This window comes from Silene latifolia, chromosome 10 (assembly GCF_048544455.1).
Source record: "Silene latifolia isolate original U9 population chromosome 10, ASM4854445v1, whole genome shotgun sequence".
Taxonomy (NCBI): domain Eukaryota; kingdom Viridiplantae; phylum Streptophyta; class Magnoliopsida; order Caryophyllales; family Caryophyllaceae; genus Silene; species Silene latifolia.
This window is the reverse complement of record NC_133535.1, coordinates 97,002,565-97,021,723: the sequence shown is the minus strand read 5'-3', so window position 1 is coordinate 97,021,723 and position 19,159 is coordinate 97,002,565. Positions and strand designations below refer to the sequence as shown.

General features: G+C 36.6%; 1 non-coding gene across 1 annotated transcript; it reads right to left on the bottom strand.

The window, feature by feature from the left end:
* Window positions 1-2,415: 2,415 nt before the first annotated feature.
* On the bottom strand, window positions 2,416-2,522 carry LOC141609628 (small nucleolar RNA R71). Its single transcript, XR_012527552.1, has one exon. It is a non-coding gene; the product is annotated as a small nucleolar RNA R71 (small nucleolar RNA).
* Window positions 2,523-19,159: the final 16,637 nt, after the last annotated feature.

The window sequence follows — 19,159 nt, the reverse complement described above, 5'->3', positions numbered from 1 at the left end:
TATAACCCCGAGAAGACAACTAAGAGCCTTTTGATGTGACTCATATTTGAGCACATTTAGTACCCGAATTAACCTCATTCCTATGCTTTGTAGCACTTATTTGGGTCATTTACTATCTTTAGTTTCCAATTTTGCATATTCTTTGAGGTTTTGTCTCCTTGGTAGGAAAGGATTGCTAACGTTGCATTTATTAGGCGAAATGGAGCTAAATGGATCGCACCTTATAACCAAGCATCAAAGAGAAGACCAACACTAGAGGCCTAAGTAGATAATAAAGTGAAATGGGCAATGATGAAAGGATCCTTACACCCTCGACATGATCCTTGCGGATTGTTAAGGAGCAAAAGAAGAGAAGCACTTTATCCAGGAAACCGAGCGGATCAAGCACGATCCGAGCGGCTCAAAGCACTAGGATCCGAGCGTTCTGCAGCGCCATGAGCCAAGCGTCTTCCCCAGGATCCGAGCGGATCACAAGGCAGAAGAGCCCGTGCCACAGCACAGGACGAGCGGACCGTGGCAGGACTACCAAGAGGATCCGCTCATTTGCCTCGGGAGTAGCATTTCCTCAACTTTTCTTAGGGTCTTTTTAATCATTTAAGCCCTTAGTAACCCTAATCCTTGTACCTAATCTTTAGTATCAAAACCCCTTTGTACTACCTAGATTAGCATCACTTATTGATCATCACTTAATCACCTCTTAATTATCTCTTAACCATCTCTTAATTAGTCTTAATTTAGTTGTAATACATTTCTCAATATTAATCACATCTTAATCTTTCCTTAATTTCTCTATTGTTCTTCCTATATTTTATGTAATTAGAAGATTATTTGGGTTTATTTGTAGGATTGACAACCTTCCATCAATCATCAAGTACTTCTATTATTCTTTGCTTTATTATTTGGAATCATCTTCATAGGTATAATTCTTTCTTAATCTTGTTTAGTTATTGTTAATCACTTTCATTTATCCATCATGTTTTGCTTTGTTAGTATGATTGACAACCTTATTAGCATGCTAAACTTGATCATGAGTGAGTAGTTTCCTTTGCTAGGGTTAATGGGGAATTAGGGGAAACAAACATGGGGATTGATCTATACTTAATCTAATTTGTTTTCATAATTAATTTGCTTGCTTGTTGTGATTTCAACTTATGCACATGTTATGTTTGATGAAATGCGAGCCTATGAATCCTTGCATTTTTTTATCCATCACCTATCTCTTCAAGAAGGCTTGTAAGGGTATACACCAACTCGAGCCTCATTAGACCATGCATATAGTTGGATAGGAAGGATTAAGTCGACTTGTAGGTGTTGTACAATCTAATCGATTCGGCTTCGGGACCCAAACCTTCTTAGGGATTGTTAGATATACACTAACTCGATCCCATCACAACAATAAGTGCTTGCATCTAGTTGAAAACATGTTTGTATGATCAACTCCCATTAATCCCCTATGAACCCATGATACCCTAGTGCCTTTAATCAATTGTTTACAACCCCTCTATTTGCTTTACTTTGTTTTTATTCATCTTGTTGATTAGTTTAGTTTATCTCCTACCTCAACCCAAATTGTGACACCCTTAGACATAGCTATTTGCAATTGAGAATCCTACATCAATACCCGTCCCTTGGGATCCGACCTTTACTTACCTCTTTAGTAAGAGTAGTTTGTAAAGTTATAAATATTGTTTTGGTTGGTAGCTTTTGACGACGAATTTTAACCGGACCAAAAATGGCGCCGTTGCTGGGGACGGTGTTAAATTGATTTGATTTTCATTAATTGTTTTTAATTGTGTCTTTCTTTACCTTGGGGAAGTCAATCTCCTCAAGGTTGTTCTAATTGTTTTCGAGTTCTTTGATATTTTGCATGACTAGGAGATCACAAGGTAATTCATTACCTATTGATCTTGAAATTGAAAGGACCTTAACCAACAAATGAAGAATTGCTAGAGGAACCTCAAGAGTTGTAGGTATTGGAGAGATTGTGGACATTCAACCAAATAACATTGAGTTTACCAACCCTTTTGCAAGAGAAGGAGAGGACAAACCAATACAAAATCCACCACAAAATCAACCCACAATGCCTAAATTTTCATCACTCCTACACCACCACATTTAACCGGTAATTTCATTGCCAAATCCGCATTTATACAATTAGTTGAGAGAAGTCAATTTGGAGGGATGCCTAGTGAAGACCCTCACTCACATATGGAGACTTTTTGTGAGTATTGTGATGCGATTTATCAAACCGGAGTTACTCAAGATCAAATCCGATGGGTATTATTTCCTTTTTCTTTGATCGGTACCGCAAAGCAATGGTTGAAGAGCCTAGACAAGGCTACCCTTGGTATTGACTCATGGAAGAAGTTGGCACTTGCTTTCTACAAGAAATTCTATCCTCCGTAGAAGACTAACATGTTGAGAGCCCAAATCACCGGGTTCAAGCAAAGAGATGAGGAATCATTATATGAAGCATGGGAGAGATTTAAGGACACTTATCGTTCTTGTCCACACCATGGACTTAGCGAGTGGTTCCTTGTGCAACAATTTTGGAATGATTTATATGAAGACTCCCGCAATATTCTCAATATGGGATCCAATGGAATGTTTACCGAACTTGATGACAATCAAACATGGGCCAAAATCGAAGAGATGGCGGTGCATAATTCTCAATATAGTAAGTCTTGAAAGGCCACTAGAGGAGGAAAACATGAGGTAGATTCCATCAAATAATTGGGTGCTCAACTAAGTGCTCATATTGACACCATCAATTTGAAGTTTGAGAAGGCCATGGCTAAGCTTGATGAAGCTTCCAAATCACCCAAACAACATGTTAATGCTATGGTGGCATCACCCTCAATTCCAAGTGGAGTATGTGAGAGTTGTGGAACTTTGGGACATGACCAAAGTGAATATCGGGGAACAAGTGAACAAGTGAATGCTTTCCAAGCATTAAAGAGTGGCACCCCTTATTCCAACTATTACAATGAGAATACCAAATTCCATCCAAATCTTTCATACAAAAGCCAAAATGTTCAAAACCCTCAACCAACATACACCCCACCTCCAATGAGAAATCAAGCTCAAAGACCCTTTTACAACCAAAGCCAAGGTTATCAAAATCAACTTTCTTACAATCAATCCAATGACCAAAGCTTTGATGTTCAAAAAGCGGTCCTCCAAATGCAAAAGAACCAACAAGAATTTTTCACCCAAATGCAAAAAGATAGCCATGCGAAATATATCACCATCAACAACATCCTAGCCCACACCAAAATGATGGAAACCCAAATGTCTCAATTAACATCTTCTAGCTCTCAAAGACAAAAGGGGCAATTACCACCTCAAAGTAATCCCCCAAGACATGAGTCCGTTAGTGCCATACATTTGAGGAGTGGTACAAGGTATGAAGGGCCGAAGAAGCCAATTGATGGAGATATTGTGGATGCTAGTGACAAGCAAAGAGTTGTGGAGAACTCTAAGGAAGAAGAACCCACCACCAATGAAGTTTCAAAGAAGAAGAATGAAGAGAAGGCTACAGAGAAAGAGCATATTGTTGTGACACCCCCATACTCCAAGTGGCTTACCAGGACCACATAAGGTATGAAAACGTCACCATCTCGGTTACCCGAGGCAATGATACTCAAATAAACAATAACGAAACGGATTTAAAAGATAATAAAGTTTAAGTGATACAAGCCAAACTCCAAAACTTTTAAAAGGAAATACAATGTTCTCAAAACTCTCAACTATTAAACAACTACCAAAATGTTCGACACAGCGGAAGACTTCTAAAACTGCTACGTGATGACTCATCCCAGCTATCCCATGCGCATCGTCTCATACCTGTTCAATAACTGCTCACCACCGCCGAATGGATCACCACAGTTTTTAAAACATTTAAACGGGGTCAGTACTGATTACACAAAACAAAAACCATAAAGGAACAATATCACAAACAACTCAAACAAATCTCCAGTCTCCATCTCCAATCTCCACAGAACTGACTACACACTAAATTTTGTAGCCCTGCCAGAGTACCCATCGCAACAAGTACTCCACACCGCCAGTGGGGGACCGCAGCCGTACCCACCAAATCCCCGCTCATCACCACTGAGCGATAAACCCAAGTTTCCTTAATGTGTACATCCCCTCCTGTGGCGGGTTTCACAGAGGGCGAACCAAGGGCATGAAGCCACTCCCACAAGTGACCCCACTCAGCCAGGGACGCGCCCCGAAGATCACAGACAGTTACACAGCAATAATTATACAACACTACCAACAATCACCAAATCAGAATCCAATGCCAATACGATATACAACAACAACAGTAATCACCAACCACACTTATGTAATTAATACTTAGTAGGGAAAACCCTACCTGGAAAGCAATCACCAAGATCGTCACAATCAGCTAATCACAATCATTCTTCAACGAAATCATCTCCTATAAACACACAATCATACAAACACAATCTAATATCAACCATACTCCCCAAAACCCCCAAATTACCCAATTAGGGTTTCAACCAACTTTAACAAAATATTATAAAAATTATATAAAAAGCTTACCCTCGACACAAGGATTACAACGGCGTAAAGAACAAGATGATCCGACACTCCTAGCCTTGAGGATTTGTTAACAATGCGAGGAACACACTTACGTAACTTCTTTTCTTCTCAAAAGGGGTTTTTAGGATGAAAAAAGAGATTAAGAAAGATGACGGAGGCTTTATATACTAATCCCGTATTATTAACAAAACCCGTCAAAAACACCCGTAAAACACACTTACTCGATCGATTAAATGACATACTCGATCGAGTGCCACACGTACTCGATCGAGTATCCATCAGGCAGATTACTGTTTTGCGTAAAAACATACTTACTCGACAGAGTAAGCCCCACTCGATAGAGTACCCATAGACATAGAAAACCGTAGTATTACAGTCTTCCCTCCTTAAAAGGAACTTTGTCCCCGAAGTTCAACCCATACATAAAAACAAACATACTAACTCTATTAAGACACAAAAACGCAACTACAAACTCAAAACACAACCCCAACCTATAAAACATGAACTCTTAACACCAACTCCACCAACTATGCCTACCCCCACAACATGGCTCACGATATCGTATCAACTACATCATAGTCTCTCTGGACACCAACTCCAAACACTACCAACTACTATCCACAAACGTTGCTAGCTCCGTAACATATTATCCACTTGAAAAAATACGACGTCAAGACACTCATAACATCAAACGGAATGTTACAATCTACCACCCTTAAAAGGAACTTCGTCCTCGAAGTTTACTCACGCTCATAACATCACCATCCAACTGTCAACTCCATCAAACGCATAAACATCATCATCCAACGGTCAACACTATCGAAATATTCTCCCATTCCTAAGCATCGAACTACTACCAGCACGACCATGACCTTTTAACAATATCAACCACAAGAAAGATCCATCCTTTATGCTACACCAACACTCTACTTCCAATTATAATACAAAATGCACAACCATGAAACTCTCTTTTATCGCATCCTACTCCTCTTAAGACAAATGTTACGTCCTCGTAACTCACTAATACTAAATCCTTAGCTATATCTTCTCATAATCCTCATCACCACCACATGTCAAAGATAGCTGCCTATAATTTGAACACTCATCATTCCTATATCTAAGGCTCTCTTACTTAACAGTTCTCATACCTCAATTCACTCGGCACACCCCTAACCTATACCACAAAATCTTTATCTTAACCAAAACTTCAACTATTCCCTATTACCGACAAAATGACATAGTCCTCTATACATGCACCTATCTCCATACTCAAAACTCACGATCCACAATTATTACACACACTCACACTAGATTCTCAAGTTCTCCCTTTTTTTACCACAAATTCATCCACAACTTACCATGATACTAATGTCCAACACCCTATACTCATTGTCTCAACAAACGATTTTGGACCACCTGCAGCTTTCATATCTGTACAACACATGTTCCACGAATCACTCGCCATTACTAGGTCAACCAATGCCTCCTCTAAAAGAATATCACAAGTACTCCAACAACCTCTCGCAACTATGTCCCATCAACAGGATATCACTATACCATGACAACAACGAAAACATACACAACTCTCTTCTATATCATACTCTACCCTCACGCCCAAGCTGAAACTGGTAAGAAACATCAATAAACAAAACAACCGTCTATCTGTACAACCCGAAACTCACATGAAGCAACATCAAACAAAACAACAATCTATGTATAACTAGTATGTACTTTTGAAACTTGAATCGTATTCATCCCGCCTACTCCACCACAACCGGTGACGGCATCGCAACAACGACACCAACAGCCGCACCGCAACGCGAAAATACCCGCATCACAACACGAAGTATCGTGCCCGGATCACCACCCGAGGCACAACAACCACATCGATAGACATCACAACCACATACAATTCCCATAAACACTGACTCAGCATAACTTTCCGGACAAGAAAACTTACTCAAAACTGCTTTACTAGATTATAACACAACATATTATATGGAATAAACAGACAAGAATCTCATGGATATCATCCATACCTTTTTACGGAATAAACATATATCAGGAATACACATACAAGTATAACTAGCCATGCCAGATCACCCAAACTATCACTTTTGAACATCATTCCATTAGGTTACCGTATCCAACATATATTACAGAACATTTAAATAACAACCTTATGACTATCACACCATACCACTTATCGTGAGGTCAGAACCTCACACAAACGTTTATACACATCATAGTGAAGGAAATGTAGATTCATATACATGTTAACATACTCATATATGTCTAGATAAATTTGTCATAAAATTAAAACGGATTTTATGCATGCAAACAATAATAAAATAGAGGAGAAATCATGTCCTTACATTGGTGATTTCGGTTATTAGGGCACAAAAGAGATCACCTTTCTCTTTTGATCTTGAGCTTTCCTTTATGGATGAATAAGATCTAAGTATAAGATCTCTCCCCAAGCTTTATACCCAAGGCTTAACACTTAATCTAATTAATATTTTAAGTACTAGTATAATATTAATCTAAGGAGAAAATTGAACCAAAAAAATTATTTAACCCTTGAATATTTCGGTTTTTATGAGAGAAGAAGAGAGGATTTTTCTTCTCACTAGAACTTATATTTTGGATGATCAATTGAATGAATATTCACTAACACATTTTAGTGTAATAATAGGTAAAATTAGATGAAAAAACAATGATGGTTTTCTCATCAAAAACCGGGTGGAATGGGGGGCTTTTAGGGGAGCCAATGCATGAACACATTTGTCTTCACAAGAATATTAGGGTTGCATGGCTAGGAAAGTAGGTAATCATTGTGTTCTTATAATAATTAAACAAACACAATATTAGCTTCCACTACCCCTTAATTTCGGTACAATGGATAATATAGAGTCCATATTATTTTTGTCAATTTGTTAATATGTAACATGTCATATGTCACATAATATGTTATGTATTTTTAACATATTAAAATCAACGTATTAGTAAAAATACGTCATATACAAAAATTGATTTGGTAATTTCATAATTACATGTGCCGAAATATTTTACCAATTTATAAATCACAACAGTTTGTATTTATAATAATTCATTCAAATTTAATTGTTACACTAAACAATTATTTCATCCGAGTAATGATACAATTCAATTACTCAGACCGTATCTCATTTAATCACATTTCAATTTGATACGTAAATTATACTTCCAAAATCGTCCGTCAATTTTCAAGTAATTTAATTAACTCGTAACGTTATACGATTAATTAAATAATCAATTAAGAGTATTGCCCTTTAGGTATGACCTAGGGGGTCAACTGATCACCACCGTCACACGACAGTAATGTCAAACTCTAGTCAGCCAATCATTACCGATATATGTTGACCAGTTGACAGTAACAATATTACTTCCCAATTGTATTCTATATAATGAGACTTAAACATGTGATCATCATGATCAACAGTCGTGATCGCATTATTGTCGGAGGACACATATTCCAACAATCTCCCACTTGTCCTCGACAAGTGTGAGTCACCGATTCTCTTGTCCTATTACTATCTCCCACTCAATGCAAGGTGTCTTCCAGGTCGTACTTGCAAGTGATCATATCGAGAGTGGTTTCCTCGATCTGGAGAATAACTGATTGACCGGATTTATCCACTCTGGATGCCATCCGAGCGTGGCCACGCATTTCCAGTTCATTACTCCTCGAGTGGCCCTGAGATATTGTTATAACCCCGACTAGGGGTGGACAATTCCTATCGCACTCATTCCCTTCGACTAGCCACACCATCATAACCCAAAATATGCCCATTTGACCCCATTTACGAAGGTCGTAGTAACACAAATCAAAGTTAATCTGAAATCGTGCCATCTTAGGTGAATAGTCTTTAGTCAAAAGAATCGACTCATTCGAATACTATAGTAGCTCTCGCCACGACCAGGCTATATAAATTTGCCAGAACTCTATAAGCGGTCATTAGGCCCGACAAAATGTTCCTAACAGTCTGCCTATGTGATCGACTAGTCATCTCACATGACTCTATGGCACTTGAACTTGCCATCAATCGCATCACACACTAGTCACTTCGAGACGTCACCTCATATAAGTAACTATGGGCAAAAACAATGTTAATCCATGTTCACTTTAACGGGGTTCAATTGTCTCTACAACCCGTTTGGATATAACAATGTACAAGGTGAGTTATTAATAACTCAAACGACAAATGTCGACATCACACTCGGGTAGTCAATATCATATTACAACCTTGTGATGTATATCGTCAGTGTAAACACTTATTGATTGCAATAGAAGTTTAACATCTCATGTGTCCATGTGTTCAAACTTCTTACACTTGCAATTTCCTTCACATTCATGTTCTCATAGCATGAATCTTACCAAGTACACATCAAGGTTCCCAACCTTGGTTTCGGTTCTTTAACTTGAAAGAACTTTCTTATCGATCATCTCATAACGAACGAATTTGCGATGAATAATACAACTTGTACCGATCAAGTATTCCATCCACACACAATGCACTAGGTATAGGTTTTGTAGAATCTTGTAACAATTGACAAGATTATTTAGCTTAGCACTTCTCACAAGTCCTAGCTTTACTAGGAAAGATTGTTTTTGAATAACCTCTTATTCAACCAAGCATCTTTCCAAAACTTCTCATTTCTCTTTCTAGGCTTGAAAGATTTGGGATTCTCATAAATCCTCATATGTGCTCGGATTTTCTACAATATGTGCAACCTCTTGACACACAATAGAACATTCCGTCAATCTCTGAAATCGCTCATCGGATTCTACTCGAGAATTCATGATGTTTCTTATTATGGCTCACAAATCAATCATCATGCTCTTATGCATATGATTCATAATTGGACATGTACATGATTATTCTAATGGCGGAAACATTAGTTATTAATAATCATGAGATCAACTGTTCTTAGGTTCAATGATCTACCATGACTGCTAATGGTAATCCCATTTTCATTCATATGAATAACCTATGTGTATGTTGACACGATGTGTATCTCTTAATACTAATCCAACATCCCTCGATGTAGTTGGATTCATCATTGTCCATTTTCATCCAGAATTGAAAACTCAATTGCTTCTTTATGAAAGAAGGTATTAGCTCGTCATTCTTTAATGAGTGATGAGTCGTAAAAATTCAAAAGATGATAACTCCCACTAAATTCCATGTCTTCACATGAGAATTTCCTAACTCCCACTCAATTTTACATATTTCGAAATTGACTTCTCAATCGAAATTTATTCAAGAATTGAAATATAAATTGCATTGCCAAGTTATTAAGATAAAACCATATATGTTCCCATCATATCCTTTCAAAATGCCTATTTTGAAGTGGTCTCATCTTAACCTTGCGGAAAGAGATTTTAAATCTCCAACACACTCATGTCATAATGACGTGTAGTAATGTCATTTTCAAATATAAACAATATTTAGAACACATCCTTCGCAAATACCCTTTTGGAAGGAGGTTTAACCATTTCATAGTGAGGTTAAACAATGACATTTGCGTGGTTAAAAACTTTGGCCATTGAAGATATCGGTATATCAATTTTGCAACTCGATCATAACTAGTATGTTACTTTGATTCATTTAGGCTCTTAAGTAAATCTCATGGTTGAAACTATTGGTCAAATGTTTCATAAACTCAGTCAAAAACTTGTTGAGACTTTACATTAGTCATTTTCTTCCAAAACTTCTTTTGGTCTCCTCGTGTAGTTATCTTGAGAATATACTCTTATGATTACTACACTTGGTCTCTTTAGTCATATAGAACTAACTTGAGACCATAGATCTCATCTATTTGGCATACTATGTAAATAGATACACCTAAATTCAAATCATTTTCTTTTGCGTAGATCTTCATTTACACAAGTACACAATTTTAATTTTGCCTTATGTGTTGTGTCCTCATTTTTCTCCCACTCTATCTTTAGAATAAATACACTAAACATTCAAAGATAGCTAATATGAGACACAAATTAATGATGTTGAAATATAAGGAGAACTACCTCATAGGTTGACTAATTGATTTCATATGAGTACTTGGTGATTGATATACTTTTAAGAGAGTTCATAGACTCAAAATCACTTTATAAATGATCATACACACGCCTTAAGCATGTGGACATATAATGAAACCCGTCATTATATTTGTCTATTAGATCACCTTAAGTGACTAATCTTATGTTTCAAGGAGAAAGCATTTAAAGATGAAATTTTAGAACATAAAGGATAAATGATAAAACGGGTGACTTGGGTTGCAAACCAAGTCACCATCATCCAAATTACAAACCATTATCCAAAATACCTTTCCATGTCGAACACGGAAACTTAAAGTTCTAAAATTCAAAACATAACTTAAAATAAGACAATGAAAAACAAAGCTCCATAAAAGCTATCCTTAGCTTCTCCATGGTATCTCATGCTTGTTTTTCTTTTCCCTTGTCTTTGCTTGGTGGAGGCCCTATTTACAATAAAAAGGGAGATACATTATCACAACTTTGCATGATAATACCATAGTTGAATTTAGAAACATAAAAGAAGGTTAGTCATTTACCTACTGGAGTGATCTTTCCAGCTTTGATATCACCAAGGTACTTGGAACAATTTCTTTTCCAATGTCCCATGCCATTACAATAATGACACTTATCAAGAGGACCCTTCTTGACTTTGGAGGTGCTAGCTTCACAAGACTTAGCTTTGGTGAATGTGGGAGCTTGCTTTTTACCCTTCTTTCCACTCTTCTTGAACTTCCCCTTACTCTTTGTGCTTATGTTAAGCACATCCTTGGGAGGGTTCACATTTAACCCCATGTCCCTCTCGGCTTGCACAAGTAACTTGTGCAACTCCTCAAGAGACACATCCTTGTCTTGCATGTTGAAATTCACCCGGAATTGCACATATGCCTTGAATTTAGACAAGGAGTGTAGAATCCTATCTACGATGAGTTCTTTGGGGATTTCAACCTTTTGAATTTTCAAGGTCTCAACAAGCTCCATGAGTTTGAGCACATGAGGGCTAACCTTTTGGCCCTCTTTGAAGTCGAGATCAAAGAATGCCGCGGCCGCCTCATATTGGACGATCCGCAGAGTTTGTGAAAACATGGTCACAAGTTTGGAGTAAATCTCATTAGCATTGCCCATTTTGAAGGCTCTCCTTTGGAGGTCCGTCTCCATCGCAAATATTAAGACATTTTTCATTGCGGCGGACTCCTTTTGGTAAGCCTCATAGGCTTCCCTAGTGGCCGCGGTGGACCTAGTGGAGTGTTCGGGTGGAGAGGCCTCGGTAAGGTAACGAAGCTTGTCGTCACCTTCGGCGGCTAATTTGAGTTGGGCATCCCAATCGGAGAAATTTGACCCATTCTTTTCAAGTTTACATCGATCCATAAAAGATCGGAGCCAAGATGAAGTAGCGAGTGGTGTAGCATTAGGAGTTGGTGTTGCCATTTGTTATGAAAAAGAAGTGGTCTACAAAACAAAATATAAGGAGTAAAACAATTGTCGTTTTAATAATACTCGTAAAAATGTATGATTTAAACAAGTTATATGCATTTTTCTAGTGACCTCTACCCAACTAGATAAATGATTCCAAGACCCAAATTCATATCGACTTAGGCACGGTGGGGCCGATACATCCTTTATCAATATAACTCGGTGGATTAACGTTTAATCGATTCTACTTTTAGAACTCTTGGTCGATAATATTACATTAAAAAATATCTATAGCCCAAAACACATCGACAAGGGCACGGTGGGGCCGATACATCCCTTATCAAATACTTTTGTTGAGTTCAATCCAAATTTCGAATAAATGTGTCCATGATCCAAACCCACATTAACTTGGGCACGGTGGGGCCGATACATCCCTTATCAACATGAATTCGGTGGATTAACATTCATCACCCACTTCCCCTACGTAACAAGGTTTGTACCCCGGTGTGGCCGAGTGCACTCCCTCACGAAATAGGTTTTCATGGTTTCTACTATTTGGTAAGGCTATGTCTCAATTGATAGTTTTAGCGAGAGGTCATGTCAATTTATTATCTATCACGTTTTAAGTGAACTAAAGCGGTGAACTACGATAATTCTAATTGACACGGTCGATAAACTCGATAAAAGACAATGCATGTTTAGTTATGGCAATTTAGCGATGCATGTGACATAAAATAAAATGCAAGCATAAAGATAAATAAATCCTAGTATGGCCTTTCCTAAAATAGAAAAACTCTTTAACTATTACAAATTCGGAAACCAACTCCATTGGTCCCTTGAACTTCGGTTGTGGCACGCATCTCGAGGTAACACCGTCTTTATGTATCGCCATTCTTGAAGAAATCCGTCTTTGGGAACTCCGGAATGAATAAAATTACATAATAAATTACATAATTTCCTATTATACATTTGTAACTAAAATAAAATAAATCTATTAAATTACAAAACGGTGATACGAGATCACAATAAAAATTACAACCGAATCGATATTCCCATACATTTCGGGAAATACCAATTAAATCTAAGGCCATACTAAGTAAAATTACATAATTCAAAAAATTACATAAATTAAAATTATGACAATCATAAAGAAAATGCAGCATTATAATATGTATGAACATGCTCAATTTTATGCTAAATCGCCTTTAAAATGCCAATATCGTATATTACTCGGTTTTTACGGATTTGCGTGATTTCAACATTTTACAATCACAAAAATACATAAACTCATATTTATGCATAAGTTAATTACCCTAACCTCTTAGGACTCAAAATATAGTCTTCACTAATAATTTGACCATAATTAACCCATATTTTATAAAAATTGTTCATAAATGGACCAAAATTACAAAAATAAGCTATTAAACTTCAAATAAACCACAAAATTTCAAATAAATTCAAAATTTGAAATTTAAACTCATGAACATTATGGAAAAAATTCCATGACACTCATAATGTTCAAAATCTTAGGTTAAAAATTTCGAAATTTTTTTCGGAAAAACAATGTTGCGGTTTATCGATTTTTAATAAAATAATCATAAAAACATGGAAAAATTATTTTCATTAACTTTTCAATTTTAGATCTGAAAAATATAATAAAATGCAACATTAGACGTTTTTCCTAAGTCATAGATTATGTTTTATTAATTTTTCACTAATAATGTCACTATTTATGCTATTTTTCTTCAAAAATTCATAAATCATGCAAAAAGACTTCTTTATAGCCAATTATTTTACACACATCTTGTAAAATTGCATGTGACAACATATTAATTTTCTATGACCAGATTCGAAATTTAACTCATATTAACCTATTTTTCACCTAAATCCGAATTTAATAATGAAAAATTCATTTTTCGAGCATAACAAGTCCAAAAATTATGAAAATTTGCAGGTTATCTCAAAATAATATATGTGGCAACATATCCAAAAACCAACTTAAAATTCGAAGTATAGCTAATTTTAGACCAAAAATGACATTTTTACTCATAAAATCACATTTAAATGCCATTATTGTAAATTATGAACAATAAAAAATCCGAAAAATAACCAAAATATCCCAAAACACTTTAGGACCAAAAATATTAACATGCATGTAATAATTTCGTGATATATCATAATAACACAAATTTTACAAGTTTTATTTGTTATTCTTATAACTCGGAAAAACTTTTAACCAATTTGCATGCAAACAACCGTGGCTCTGATACCGATTGAAGGAAATGTAGATTCATATACATGTTAACATACTCATATATGTCTAGATAAATTTGTCATAAAATTAAAACGGATTTTATGCATGCAAACAATAATAAAATAGAGGAGAAATCATGTCCTTACATTGGTGATTTCGGTTATTAGGGCACAAAAGAGATCACCTTTCTCTTTTGATCTTGAGCTTTCCTTTATGGATGAATAAGATCTAAGTATAAGATCTCTCCCCAAGCTTTATACCCAAGGCTTAACACTTAATCTAATTAATATTATAAGTACTAGTATAATATTAATCTAGGAGAAAATTGAACCAAAAAAATTATTTAACCCTTGAATATTTCGGTTTTTATGAGAGAAGAAGAGAGGATTTTTCTTCTCACTAGAACTTATATTTTGGATGATCAATTGAATGAATATTCACTAACACATTTTAGTGTAATAATAGGTAAAATTAGATGACAAAAACAATGATGGTTTTCTCATCAAAAACCGGGTGGAATGGGGGGCTTTTAGGGGAGCCAATGCATGAACACATTTGTCTTCACAAGAATATTAGGGTTGCATGGCTAGGAAAGTAGGTAATCATTGTGTTCTTATAATAATTAAACAAACACAATATTAGCTTCCACTACCCCTTAATTTCGGTACAATGGATAATATAGAGTCCATATTATTTTTGTCAATTTGTTAATATGTAACATGTCATATGTCACATAATATGTTATGTATTTTTAACATATTAAAATCAACGTATTAGTAAAAATACGTCATATACAAAAATTGATTTGGTAATTTCATAATTACATGTGCCGAAATATTTTACCAATTTATAAATCACAACAGTTTGTATTTATAATAATTCATTCAAATTTAATTGTTACACTAAACAATTATTTCATCCGAGTAATGATACAATTCAATTACTCAGACCGTATCTCATTTAATCACATTTCAATTTGATACGTAAATTATACTTCCAAAATCGTCCGTTAATTTTCAAGTAATTTAATTAACTCGTAACGTTATACGATTAATTAAATAATCAATTAAGAGTATTGCCCTTTAGGTATGACCTAGGGGGTCAACTGATCACCACCGTCACACGACAGTAATGTCAAACTCTAGTCAGCCAATCATTACCGATATATGTTGACCAGTTGACAGTAACAATATTACTTCCCAATTGTATTTTATATAATGAGACTTAAACATGTGATCATCATGATCAACAATCGTGATCGCATTATTGTCGGAGGACACATATTCCAACACATAGACCCATAATCACACCCAACTAGTCAATCCTAATCACGTAAGTTACCACTTGATAAAGGTTACCTCTCGCCCGAGCTTAACTCGTATGCCCTTCATAACACATTTTCCCATTCGCATAACCATCACCCCCTGCCAAATATAACCATACAACTAATACTAAACTACTAGCAACCGCCTCCTAAGACCACATCTTATACTTCCTCACAAACGTACATATCAATCCGGCCTCTACAAAATCAACGTCTTTAGAATTGTCATCTTCCTTATCTATCATCACCCTTAACCACTAGTGACATCGCCACAATACCACCACTACTCGTATAACAAACCTCTTACACTCATCCCTAAACATCACGGTTTCTTTCCTATCCTTGGTTAACATCCCAAATCACGACATCAAATCCACCAACAAAATTTACCTCAACCTTCTTCCCAATACTATCCTTAATTGTATCGTCACCCAACTCACCACCATGATCTCCTATCGTGCAAATTCTTCACCAAGCTTTTTACTTTCCTTAATTCCTCGAAACTCATGATTAACATGTCGTCCTGGAACCCCTATGTAACCGTTAACTCAAATCCTCATGATAGTATCACACATCTCGATGATTCATTACTTCTTTATCACATAACTCCGGTCAACATTTTTCTCAGCTTACTTTTTACCCTTCTTTTCTCTTTACACTCAACAATACCAATTAATAGTTCAACTCCTTATTACTTCTATCTAACTCTTTAGTGCTCCGGTTACCTTCTCATTGCTCCAAAAATCGAATCCCATTATTTCATATCAGTATCATCTCACTCTTTCTTACCATGGATCTTCTCTTACCATGCTATCACTCACACTCATCACCAATCAGTCCAGGCCATCTCATGCTATCACTCACACTCATCCCCAATCATCATATTTTTAGAAGTCCAAAACTAATTTCATATCGTTAATTGCCCAAGGAAATCACACATTAGTTTCACTTCTTGATAACACAAATTCTCAAACTCACTCACTATCTGCAAATCCACGTCGCGACAGGTCTCCATAAAGTTCACTATATACCGCTCTTCTCAATCCCTCTAAAACGACCTCTACATATATTCTTAACCCATACGATTCCTAACCATCTCCCTCCATAATTCTTTACACATCTCAAGTTGCCACTATCCACATCCGTCCTTTCAATCTTTTCATTCTCACGTTCCTTAGACTCACATCATCCCTTGCCCATATTCACTTACTTTTACCTTACTCAACACACAATCATATCACTCATCTCATCCCACAAAACATGCTCCATACCTTAATAAGCCTTACCAATCTTCCTTTTCTTTCCCACTACCTATCACAACCATATATAACTCATGTCCTCCCCACCGAACTCATACTCACCACAGGTGCCACTCCTTACATCATAAGATTGGGTAACTTATGCATCAAGACCGACACACATGTAAAGCAATGCACAAGGAAGCAAAAGAACACCTTTTAATTAAACATAATAGGCAACGAAGTCAAAAGATAAGCATATGACCCAAAACAGGGGTCACTAGATCGAGTACAGGTCACTCGATCGAGTTAGTGACTTACTCGATCGAGTAGGTGAAGGTCAGAGGCACGTAAAACAAATTATCAGGGCTACGCGATCGAGTAAGGGTTACTCGATCGATTAACAAGAGGTGCACTCGATCGAGTGAGGGCCACTCGATCGAGTACCCTACGCATTTCTCAGCATTGTCCAATTTTCGTAAAACGGTCATAACTCACTCGTTTCTGTGTCGTTTTGGGCGTGTGATCTATCATTAGAATCGTAACAGAACAGGCTATCACCTCCAATTGGAACCACATTAAAATCATTTATGCATCTCATGTTATAACGTTTTAAAGACAACCTCTCTATAAACAGACAACATAACTATTTGATTTTTATTTCCAAACAACTTAAGCGACAACAAGGTAAACAAAAACAGCTCAATACTCATAAAACCAGTATCCCTAACCACATGTTACTATTTACAAAAGCCAAACAACAACTTCCATCATGCACATATATTATTCAACTTACCACTCATGTAATGCCCGCATGCTTTTATTCTATAACCTTACGTAAGAACAATGACATAATATATAACATCAAATTCCCATTTATGTGTTACTAACATATCAACATTATAAAAAAAAATCCACTTCAGTCATATAAACATGCTTAAATCATGAAATCATATTCGTATGCAACATTCTCCATCATCCATCATACACTTTATCTAACACATGCATATAGTATATAACTTTATTATATAACTTTACGGAAACAAAATCATGTATAACCATATCATATCGCCTAATCTCATGTTACTAAGATTGCCACATTATAGATCATTCATCCTGCAACATCATTATTCATCACATATTATCATATATGAACTACTTCCTCTTTCCACCACATCATTCATCATTCTCATATACTTTTCCAACGATTCCAACCAACATTGTAAACAAACTATCATTCAACATGCTTTCAACCAACAACATACAAAATCACATCATCACCATCTTTCTCTACACATTCCCCATTCTCCACACACATACATCCACCGATTCATGCCACACATTACTATATGAATATATAGCACACAAGGTAAACACATAGCGATCCCGACTCACATCCCATGATGACCGGTTCAAAATTGTAGAGCGAATTCGCGACTTTAGGACGTCTCCCAAGTCTTTGCAGTAGCTCCTACAATTCCTACCCGGGTTCATTTTAGTTTGACTCCCTATGTTCATTAGGTTCATTGGTGATAGGTTTCAAGATCGTCGCTCTGATACCACTTTGTGACACCCCCATACTCCAAGTGCTTTACCAAGACCACTTAAGGCATGAGAACGTCACCATCTCAGTTACCCGAGGCAAGGATACTCAATTAGACAATAACGAAACGTATTTAAATGATAATAAAGTTTAAGTGATACCAGCCAAACTCCAAAACCTGTTAAAAGGAAATACAAGGTTCTCAAAACTGTCAACTACTAAACAACTACCTAAATGTTTGACACAGCGGAAGACTTCTAAAACTGCTACGTGATGACTCATCTCAGCTATCCCATGCGCATCATCTCATACATATTCAATAACTTCTCACCACCCCCGAATGGATCACCACAGTTTTTAAAACATTTAAACGGGGTCAGTAGTGATTATACAAAACAAAAACCATAAAGGAACAATATCACAAACAGCTCAAACAGGTCAAACAAATCTCCAATATCCACACAACTAACTACACACTAAAGTGTGTAGCCCTGCCAGAGTATCCATCGCAACAAGTACTCCACACCGCCAGTGGGGGACCGCAGCCGTACCCACCAAATCCCCGCTCATCACCACTGAGCGATAAACCCAAATTTCCTTAATGTGCACATCCCCTCCTGTGGCGGGTTCCACATAGGGCGAACCAAGGCCGTGAAGCCACTCTCGCAAGTGACCCCACTCAGCCAGGGACGCGCTCCGAAGATCACAGACAGTTACACAACAATAATTATACAAC